The sequence below is a fragment of the Macadamia integrifolia genome, chromosome 3, assembly GCF_013358625.1.
Source record: "Macadamia integrifolia cultivar HAES 741 chromosome 3, SCU_Mint_v3, whole genome shotgun sequence".
Taxonomy (NCBI): Eukaryota; Viridiplantae; Streptophyta; class Magnoliopsida; order Proteales; family Proteaceae; genus Macadamia; species Macadamia integrifolia.
In genome coordinates this window covers 25,388,103-25,398,777 of record NC_056559.1, presented here as the reverse complement: position 1 = coordinate 25,398,777, position 10,675 = coordinate 25,388,103, and the positions used below count along the sequence as shown (strand labels likewise).

Genomic DNA, 10,675 nt, shown 5'->3' with positions numbered 1-10,675 from the left:
ATAAAAACAGACTTAGGAGCTTGTGAAGCCGAGAACAGGGAAAAAAATTGTTGGTTGCAAATAGGTCTTCAAAAAGAAGGAATCTGCCTCAGATATTGAAGATGCTAGGTACAAGACACGTTTGGTTGCAAAGGGCTACAGTCAGGTACAAGGAATTGATTTTAATGATGTTTTCTCACCTGTTGTTAAGCATAGTTCTATTCGTGTCCTACTTGCTTTAGCTGTTATGCATGATTTGGAGTTGGAGTAACTTGATGTGAAAACAGCATTCTTGCATGGTGAATTAGAAGAACAGATTTATATGCATCAACCTGAAGGGTTTGTTATTAAAGGTAAGGAGGACCATGTATGCTTGTCGAAGAAGTCCCTTTATGATTTGAAACAATCTCCTAGACAGTGGTATAAAAGGTTTGATTCAGTTATGGCTAGTTTTGGATACTCTAGGTGTCAATATGACTGTTGTGTTTATTTCAGAAAGCTCTCTGATGGGTCATTCATATATTTGTTGCTTTATGTTGATGATATGTTAATTCCAGCAAAAGGTAGGAATGAGGTCAATAAGTCAAAGGAACAATTAAGTTCTGAATTTGAGATGAAAGATTTGGGGGCAGCAAGGAAGATCCTTGGTATAGAGATCAAGAGGGATAGAAAAGCAGGAAAGTTGTGGCTATCTCAACAAAAATACACTGAGAAGGTATTGAATCATTTTGGCATGAAAGATGCCAAACCTGTAACTATTCCTCTTGCATATCATTTTAGACTTTTAACTGCTCTATCACCCAAGACAGATGAAGAGGTGGAGTACATGTCACATGATCCATACTCTAGTGCAGTTGGCTCCGTTATGTATGCTATGGTTTGCTCATCCTGACATTTCACAAGCTGTCAGTGTGGTGAGCAGATATTTGTCATGTCCAAGTAAAGCTCATTGTGAAGCAGTGAAGTGGATACTTAGGTACTTGAAAGGGACCTCTGGTGTTTGTTTGGAGTTTGGGAGGAATGGTGATAGTTTATCTGGTTATGTTAATTTAGATTATGCAGGTGATCTTGACAAGAGGAGGTCACTCATAAGCTATGTATTTACTCTTGGAGGAAGTACGGCTAGTTGGAAAGCTACTTTACAGGCTACAGTTGCATTATCTACTACTGAAGCAGAGTATATGGCAGTGACTGAGGTATTTAAATAAGCTATTTGGCTTAGAGGTTTGTTGGGAGAACTCAGCATGGATCATGGGGTGACTGTTGTCCATTGTGATAGCCAGAGTGCTATTCACTTGACTAAAGATCCAATGTATCATGAGAGGACAAAGCACATTGATGTTTGGTATCATTTCATAAAAGAGATAATTGCTCAAGGTAATATTCAAGTGTTGAAGATTAGTATTGAAGACAATCCAGCTGATATGTTGACTAAGCCTTTATGTGTTGGTAAGTTCGAGCATTGCTTGAACTTACTTGGTGTTTGTCGTGTTTGAGTTCAGCCCTTTGGAGGGCTATTGGAGAAGATGAAGATATTAGCTATTTGTTTATCTGTTGGGGGAGAATTCAAGCTAAGGTGGAGATTTATTAAGTTTGTCTCGAATTCTTGACCCGTTTTGAAGATTGACCCGATCCAACATATTTTGGTGGTGACCCGAATAAAATTTTTTCTGAGATTTGTGATGGAAGCAGAGAGGTATGGTTCGACCGGATCGACTGCGACACGATGGGTCGACCCGCGATTTTAGAGTATATATAATGTACTGTTGCTTGTTGAGAAAGTCATTGTATTCCAGGGTTTTCACACAAGTAGGGTTTTAGGGCAAGTTTTTCCTCGCCGCAGTTATGGTGTAATTTCTCTTCTGCATAGTGAATCATCTTCTTCTTTGCCCGAGGACGTAGCACACCACCTTGGTGTGTAGACCTCGTTAAATCTCTGTGTCGTACGGATCTATTGTCTCTTTATTATTCGTGTTTCTTGGTATTTGATCTTACAGATATTTTACTCTATGAATTCAAGAGAATAAGAGAACAATATGCAAAAGTTTACAAAACCCAAGATTTTGAACGGAAATACAAGAAGTTATTCTAATCTTCGATGTAGAATTGTAAGAATACTTTTTTTTTCATATCTATAAACATCAGCCTTTGCAGTGATGGCCACACCCGAAATCCACTCTGGTGCGAGGTATCCTATTGTCCCTCTCATGGTAGTCAAAGCCCGACTGAAATTCCGACCAAGAAGCTTTGCCATGCCAAAGTCAGCCACCTTGGGACAGAATTCAGCATCTAAAAGAATGTTCTCAGGTTTGATGTCACAATGTATGATGCATTCTCTGCACTTCTCATGCAGATAGAATAAACCTTTAGCAGTCCCAAGTGCAATTTGGTATCTCGTTTTCCAATCTAAAACCTCGAAGTCCTTTTTTTTATAAAATAGATGAGAATCTAAAAATCCATTGGACATAAAATCATAGACCACCAACCCTTTAGTACCTTTGGAGCAAAAGCCATGAATGCGAACAAGGTTGACATGTTGAATCATCCCTATTGTGCTTACTTCAGTTCGGAATTGTTATTCTCCTTGACTGAGGCCTTCAAGCTTCTTCACTGCTATAACAGTTGAGTTAGACAATGCCCCTTTAAAAACAGAACCAAATCCTCCTCCCCCAAGCTTTTCAGAGAAGTTTCTTGGTTGCAATTTTTAAATCTTTATACGAAAAACAGAACCAAATAACCCTCAACTTCCTTCAAAGGTCCAACTAAATTCCTCCTACGCCTCGTCCATATTACCACCACCAGAAGACCCAAGAGGGCTACAACCCCTGAAACAGCACCCACAATAACACCAGTAGCTGATCCCTTTTTTTTTTAACTGGAGAAGTTGAATTGGTAAGTTCAGAGGCTGCAAGTTTGAGATATAGGTCTTTACCACTAATCTCAACTGGGAGTTGTTCCAGATTTAAGAGATCTCCTTCCCACACGGAGCAGCTACCATCAAATGCATAAGCATTGCAAGAACAGCTATTCAAGCAAGCCAATTCACAGGCCTGGGAACTCCCCACTGCCACAGATTGCGGATTTGTGGGCAAATTCATATTGGACATCTGTAAGAACCCATCTTTCTCCCCATTTACAGAAGCATTATCCACACACTGCAGTGGGATATTCCTCACGCACCCACCAAACAAATTACTCCGATTTGAGTAGTCTTCTTTGCTAAGTGGACTGAAACCTTGCAAACACCCATAGATAGTCGAAGTTAGCTGATTGCAGGAACTGAAAGCCCTGCAAAGATTGACAACATCGCATGTTTGTCTCGGTTGAGCCCAAAATAAATTCCAACCCAAACCATCTATCCAAGTCAGTTGATTGATCTGCCCCGTCGAATCTAAGACAAGTCTAGAGATAATAGATGAATTGTATAAACTATAAGTAAAATAGTTCTGGTTCTGGTCCGAAACATAGGTGTACTCGTAGATATAGTGCCTTCTCATTTCAGGAATTAAGCTGAAAATAAGACCGTTCCAAGTCCCACTCGCCCAGTATTTAACACTGTTCTGCAATATAAAATACTGACCGGTTCCATCAGGGTCTGGCTCGAAAGAGAAATTCTTCCATGCAGTGAGGCGCTGTGATGCATTTGTGAGTTTGTTCAGCCCAATCTTTCCACCCGGCAAGAAAGTGTCCGTTGGGTGATCAAAACTCTCCCAAATCAAATCAGAGGAATTTGATTTGGCATAAAACATGCCCACCTGCCTATTTTCTCATCCTAATATTATTTTATTGAAAAATTTGAACAAGTCAAGAGAGAGCTTTGAACTCTGAATAAGGCTCAATTAACACTAACAAATACAGATTCTTAAGAACTGGGGAGTAGCACCTTCACTGGTCCTGCATACAACCCTGAGACATTTCACCAATAAATAATGGGAAAAGGGATAGGTGTGCTGCCAGCTCCAAGAAAACTAGTGAGTGATAAGACACGTGGTTGGGGAGACGAGGGAGTGCAAAGGTTCCTTCCACTCTAAGGGGAGAGAGAGGCAAATACAGGCTAGACACCCTACCGTGGTATACCCAGCCTTTTTCCATAAATATATAGAATTGAGCCTCCAACTACTAATGCAGATCGACTTAGATAAAATGCAAAATCCATTAGACGAAGAAAAAAAAAAAAAACAATACAAAGAAAAAGGCTCTATAGTATCTTGTTTTAGGGAGAATCAAAGAAATATAGTTTAACGTTAGTCATGTATATTTAATCTCTTGGATTAATAAGGATGAATATTCAACAAATTTCTTTATGAATTAATAATGCTTTATGTATTTATCTTTGAAAACTTTTTTTTTTTTTTAATCTTTGAAAACTCAATTGGTTCTTTCTTTTACTACACGAAACAAGCTGTAAATAAGATTGTTCAATATGGAACTCTACTTTTTGTTCTAGTGGATTTCAGAGTGCTTTCGGTGGTAACTAACTGACGGAAACGCTAAACTACTAATCCAATTTAGAGTGAATTCAGTTTGATTCAATTCTAACCAAATGATCTCACCTTTGAATATGAAAATTGAACTGATTTTTCTTTGGTTCGGTTTGACTTGAATTTTAAATTGCCGATTTCAATTTTAATTCCAAATTGACACCCTTAATTTAAGATTGGAACCATGACCCTAACCGATCTTAACCTATTACCTAAAACCATGAACAATTGGGAATGTAAGATATTGAAGATTGTTGTGTATTAAGGATTCAGAGATCTAATTAGTTATTCTAATCTCCAAAATCAAGAATCTTATCCATGAAAAATGAATAATTGAATTCTTAATGACCAGAGGCCTACACCCTAAACAATGACAGGTGATCATAGACAATTTTTTTTTAATTCTTTTAATGAAGGATTACTTCATTTTGTTGACTGACTACTACGCAGGACCAAGATTGCGACACTTTCATGAGGCAATCATTCAAATGGTTTTATATAGTCAATCCCAAGTGGCCGTAGACACTATATTGAGAGGAAATACTATTTTATTTCTTTCACTATTAACGTGCAGATCCATGATAGGACCGGACATTGGTCTAGATTAAAAAAAAAAAAAATCATCTTCCGGCTTTGACCTTTTTTGAGGTCATATATAGTATTCAGAGCTTGCCTCGAGTTGATGTCACTGTCTACACCTAAATAGTGCTTTACTCGTAGATGTTCAATCAACTGATGTCCCGCATTTTAGGGAGAGCCAACTAGTTCTAGGTTTGAATGGTTTAATAAAAATATTTAATAACAAGTTGATCTTTTTTTTTTGTTGGTTGAATCAAATATAAATAAAGACTTTTTATATAATTAAACTGTATTTAGTTATCAAGAAAACTATCTCTCATTTAAACTTAATCAAATAGTCAATGGGGAATAGTTATTTATTTCCCAATTGTTCACACCTCTCCAAAGGTTGTCACCTGAAAATAACTGCTTTATAAGAGGGACGAAATTTAGCTGTTGCCTGAGTTGCAGACAAAGAAATGGAATCAAAATGGGTATTTTGAAAACTACTATAACCTAGGAGGGTATTTGTGAACATAGAGAAAGTGAATTATTCCATTTCTATGACTGCCAGCAGGGGGTTGCAGCTACTTGGCTGCAACCCGAGTAGCAGCCAATTTTTTTTCTTATAAGAGACATAGAGGAGAGAAAGAAAGAGACATCTATGTCATAAAATCGCATTGTTTGAATTTTTTGGTAAATTTTTTCATAATCATTTAAGACAACACTTGAAAGACATAAGTTGGAGAAATTTGTGACTTTTGAGAATCTAACATATTAAAAATATATATATATATAAAAAAAAAAAAGGTCATTTCAGATAGTTTGAAATCAAAATCGATCACTTCTAATTTCGATTTGAATCGATCAATCCCATTAAGGATTTTAAATTCGAAATCACAAATCAAATTTACCCCCATCAATTCCGATATGTCCAAAAAACTCTAGATTTGATCCCCAAATCTGAAACCCAGCCAACGAGTCCCAAAACCCCAATTGGTCATTTTGGGACGGTAAGAATGATATTACGGTAAACATTGGGCTTATGAGAGAGAGAGAGAGAGAACTTTCTTTCATGTGGTTAGTAGTGTTTCCTCAGAGATTGAGGTTAGTAAAGTGGTTATACAAGTTACAAAGAATTCTATGTTTTCCTTCTTTTTTTTTTTCCCTATTCTTTTTCCATTTTCTCTCTACTTGATTTTGGAACTGCTGGTTTTGTTTTAGGCCCCATCAGAAATGCAAATAAGCTCTTAAGACGAAGAGAGAAAAAGGGTAAAACAATAACCATAATTGGGCAAGTTGTATTAAACTTGGTAAAGACAACGAGTTTCTTGTGACTTGGATCGATATTGGTCTTTTTTTTTTACATTAAACGAGTCTTCATAACTTTTGATCAGGTTTTCCTATTTTTTTACTCGACTCAGGTAAATTACCCGAGTGAAAATCTGAGACAATATATCACATATATAATGATAATACAAATTAATTTAGTTTGATCACTTTAAATTGGGTATGCATGTTGAACACATAATTCCAACAAATAATTTGTAAAATTAGCCCCAGAAGAAGAAAGAAAGAGGAAACAAAATAAAAGAAGGAACCCACTCTTGTGTTTCTTTTTTTTTTTTTTTTTTGCCAGCACTTATTTGTAGCTAATAAAATAACTGATAATTTAAAAGGGAAAAGCGGAGCAGAGGTTTACAGATCACAAGATTTTAAACAAAAATACAAGAAAATATTCTAATCTTCGATGCGGAATAGCAGAAATACTTTGCTTTTAAACTAAATGGACGAACAACTTAAGAACTCCTTCCCAATTTCAGGAGCTTCATGTGAAGGAGTTTCTAGATAACGTAGTGCTCATGGCCTGAGACGAAGTGCCGAAGATTGGACTCTCTGCTTACAAAAATATGATTTCAGGAAGCCTCAGAAAAGTTGTTTGCCACAAGTGCTTGGAGCCTTCTAGGAATGGGAGGGGTGTTGACCTCCACTATCCCCTCAAGTATCTGAACTACTAGACCCATTGATGGTCTATGAACTTCTTCCTCTTGGATGCACAAACATGCAACTTTACAAGCTCTCTCGAGTTCTGCAAGATCAGCATTACCTTCTAGTCTATAGTCCAAAAGGCTCAGGATTTCTCCATCTTCGCTCATTTTGCTTGCTGCCCAAATAGGAAAGTACCCAACCTTCGCACAAGCAGATTGATCGGAGTTTCTCCTCCCTGATATAAGTTCAAAGAGCATCATACCATAGCTGTAAACATCAGCCTTTGCAGTGATGGCCACACCCGAAATCCACTCTGGTGCGAGGTATCCTATTGTCCCTCTCATGGCAGTCAGAGCCCGACTGAAATTCCGACCAAGAAGCTTTGCCATGCCAAAGTCAGCCACCTTGGGACAGAATTCAGCATCTAAAAGAATGTTCTCAGGTTTGATGTCACAATGTATGATGCATTCTCTGCACTTCTCATGGAGATAGGATAATCCTTTAGCTGTCCCAAGTGCAATTTGGTATCTCGTTTTCCAATCTAATACCTTGGACTTGTAGAAACGCAACCCTAAAACGATGCAGAAGATAATGGAAAAACAAAACAAACAATGCACACAGATTTTACGAGGTTCGGCAAGGTTGCCTACGTCCCCGGTGAGATGAGATCCTGCTTCACTATCAATGGAGAACCGCCGTCCTGGCTGTCTAGGTGCTGCACCAGTACTCCCTGGATTAAACTGCGACGGAATACAAGACATCATACACCAACATGACTCTCTTTTTTCATGAAACAGATGGGAATCTAAAGAACCATTCGGCATAAAATCATAGACCAGAAACCTTCTAGTACCTTCGCAGCAAAAGCCACGGAGGCGAACAAGATTAATATGCTGAATCGTCCCAATCGTGCTTACTTCAGTTCGGAACTGCTTCTCTCCTTGACTTATGCCTTCAAGTTTCTTCACTGCTACAATAGTCGACCCAAACAATGTCCCCTTAAAAACAGAACCAAATCCTCCTCTCCCAAGCTCTTGGGAAAAGCTCTTGGTGGCAATTTTTAAATCTCTGTATGAAAATGGAACCAAATAACCCTCAACTGCCTTCAAAGGTCCAACTAAATTCCTCCTCCGCCTCGACCATAATAGCACCACCAGAAGACCCAAGAGGGCTACAACCCCTGAAACAACACCCGCAATAACACCGGCAGTCGATCTCTTTCTGTTACCCCCAGAAGTCGAGTTAAGTTCAGAGGCTCCAAGTTTGAGAAATAGGTTTTGTCCACCAGTGTCGCCATCTGAGAGTTGTTCTATATTCAAGAGATCTCCTTCCCACACTGAACAGCTACCATCAAAAGCATAAGCATTACAAGAACAACTGTTCAAGCAAGCCACTTCACAGGCGTGGAAACTCCCAACTGACACAGATTGTGAATTTGTGGGCAATCTCATATTGGACATCTTTAAGAACCCATCTTTCTTCCCATTTACAGAAGCATTATCCACACACTGCAGTGGGGTATTTCTCACGCACCCACCAGACCAATCACTAAGATTTTTTGAGTAGTCTGCTGGGTAACGTGGACTGAAACCTTGCAAACACCGGCAAGAATTCACAACTTGGCCATTGCAGGTTCCGAAAGCCCCACAAAGAGCATAAACCTCGCATTGCCGTCTGGGTTCCGTCCAAAGTAAATTCCAACCGCTACCATCCAGCCAAATAAGTGTCTTGATCTGCCCTGACACATCCAAAACAACCCTAGAGATAATAGATGATGATGAATTATCTAAGGGTAAACCATAAATGTAATAGTTCTCATTGTCGTTAGAAACATAGTCGATATTGAAGATACTGTTCCTACTCATATGAGGAATTAAGCTGAAAAAATGACCATTCCAGGTCCCACTCGCCCAGTAAGAGACCCTTTCCATAATAGATAAAACTGATTGCTTCCAGCAGGGTCTATCTTATGAGAGAAGAGTCCCAGAGCAGGATCCTCTGAATTCTTCCATGAAGTGAGGATATGTGATTTATTGGTGTGTTTATTCCGCCCAAACTTCCCGTCGGCCAACAAAGTGTCCGTTGGGTGATCAAAGCTCTCCCAGATCAATTCATCAGAGGAATTTGATGAGATGTGTCTCAAAACAAGATTTCCATAGTCCAGAAGTACTGCCTCTGTAGAATTATTGGAGGTTGTGGGGGTCAAGTTTGTCGACCAGATAATGGTTTTGGATGGGTCGAGAATGACTAAATTCCCATCCTCTAAGAGCTTCAGTTGTGAAGAATACTTATCTGAGATGGGTTTATTCCTGTTTGCCACCCAAACCACTGTCTTCTCAGTTATCTTACTGAACCAAATGCCAATGTAGTAGTTGTGAGAGTTACCTGGCGTGAAGAAACCCAATACGAAGTTCCCATTTTCTTTAGAGATTATGGTCTGACTACCAGAAATATATTCACCAACTGAGAGGACTCCGGCTCCGACAGAGGGACGAGTACTATCGAGGAAGAAGCAGAGAAACACAACGCACAGGAAGAACCATACTCTGTTTCTCACACCCATCATCTTTGAATAAGCACAGAAAGACAAACTAGAAAATTAGTAGTGGAGGAGAGAAGAGTATGAACTACTAAAATCCTTTTTTTTTTTTTTTGGTAGAAATCAATTTATTCGTTTTAAGGTAAAGGTGAAGTTGCAGTAATTGTCCGGCTTCAAGATTGTCAACCATGGAGTGTTTTGTGGTTAAATTGCCGTGCATGTTACACTCACAAGTCACAATACCTTTCTAATTAGGGAATCATCTAATGTCATATATTTTCTATTTTTTTGGGTAAATAAAGAGCTATTCATTGAAAGGAGAGGAGTTCGTAGCTATCGAATTACAAGATTCCGTCAACCAGGGATAGGAATTTGGCCAAACCATCCTACTCGTAAAGGATGGCCTTCCTAACTAATGCCATAAATAGACAACGCCTTCTTATCAGGGAGTTCACTAATGCATTAATCTCCCTAGAAATATATTGATGCCATCGTTCTGTGATAGAAGAGTTGAGTTCTTATGAAAAGTCAAAGAGAGCACCAATGAAATACAAGTCTTCTACTTTTCTTTCTCATATAGTCCATAGAAGTCCATGTTTATCCTTCCACATTTTTTTTTTTTGCTACTCTATTCTATTGAGCACCACTGGCCAATGACCAGTCTACTGGGCAATACTAGGGCAAATGGCCACCTACCCACGCACACTTGCATAAGACATGGTTCAATCTCACAACCACCTCCCCTGGGCATAGGCTCTTCAAGTCAAAACTGCCACCATTAGACTAAACTATTGTACACGGCAATAGTAAACTGAAGTCTAGCCGTAAAAATGAAGGCCAGGAGACAAATACTCCATTGGTCTCCTAGCTTTCTTTCCTACGGCTAGACTTTTTTTTGTCGTGAAGAATGATGTCCTATATACATACTTCTTTATTTTTATTTTACAACTATATTTCTTGTGTGTGTGTCAAAAAATTCTTTGAGCTCAGACAACATAAAATGGAATCTCTCACACCCAGCAACACCAACATTTTGTTGACTTAACTCAGCGTAAAATAGAATCCCCACACACCCATCAACACCAGCATTTTGTTGACTTGACTCAGCGTAAAATAGAGTCTCCCACGC

At 38.7% G+C, this 10,675-nt stretch overlaps 2 pseudogenes; both read right to left on the bottom strand.

Annotated features, from left to right (window-relative positions):
• Positions 1-2,062: 2,062 nt before the first annotated feature.
• LOC122074268 lies at positions 2,063-3,728 on the bottom strand (annotated as a pseudogene).
• Positions 3,729-6,861: 3,133 nt separating this feature from the next.
• On the bottom strand, positions 6,862-9,573 carry LOC122074267 (annotated as a pseudogene).
• Between the last annotated feature and the right edge of the window lie 1,102 nt (positions 9,574-10,675).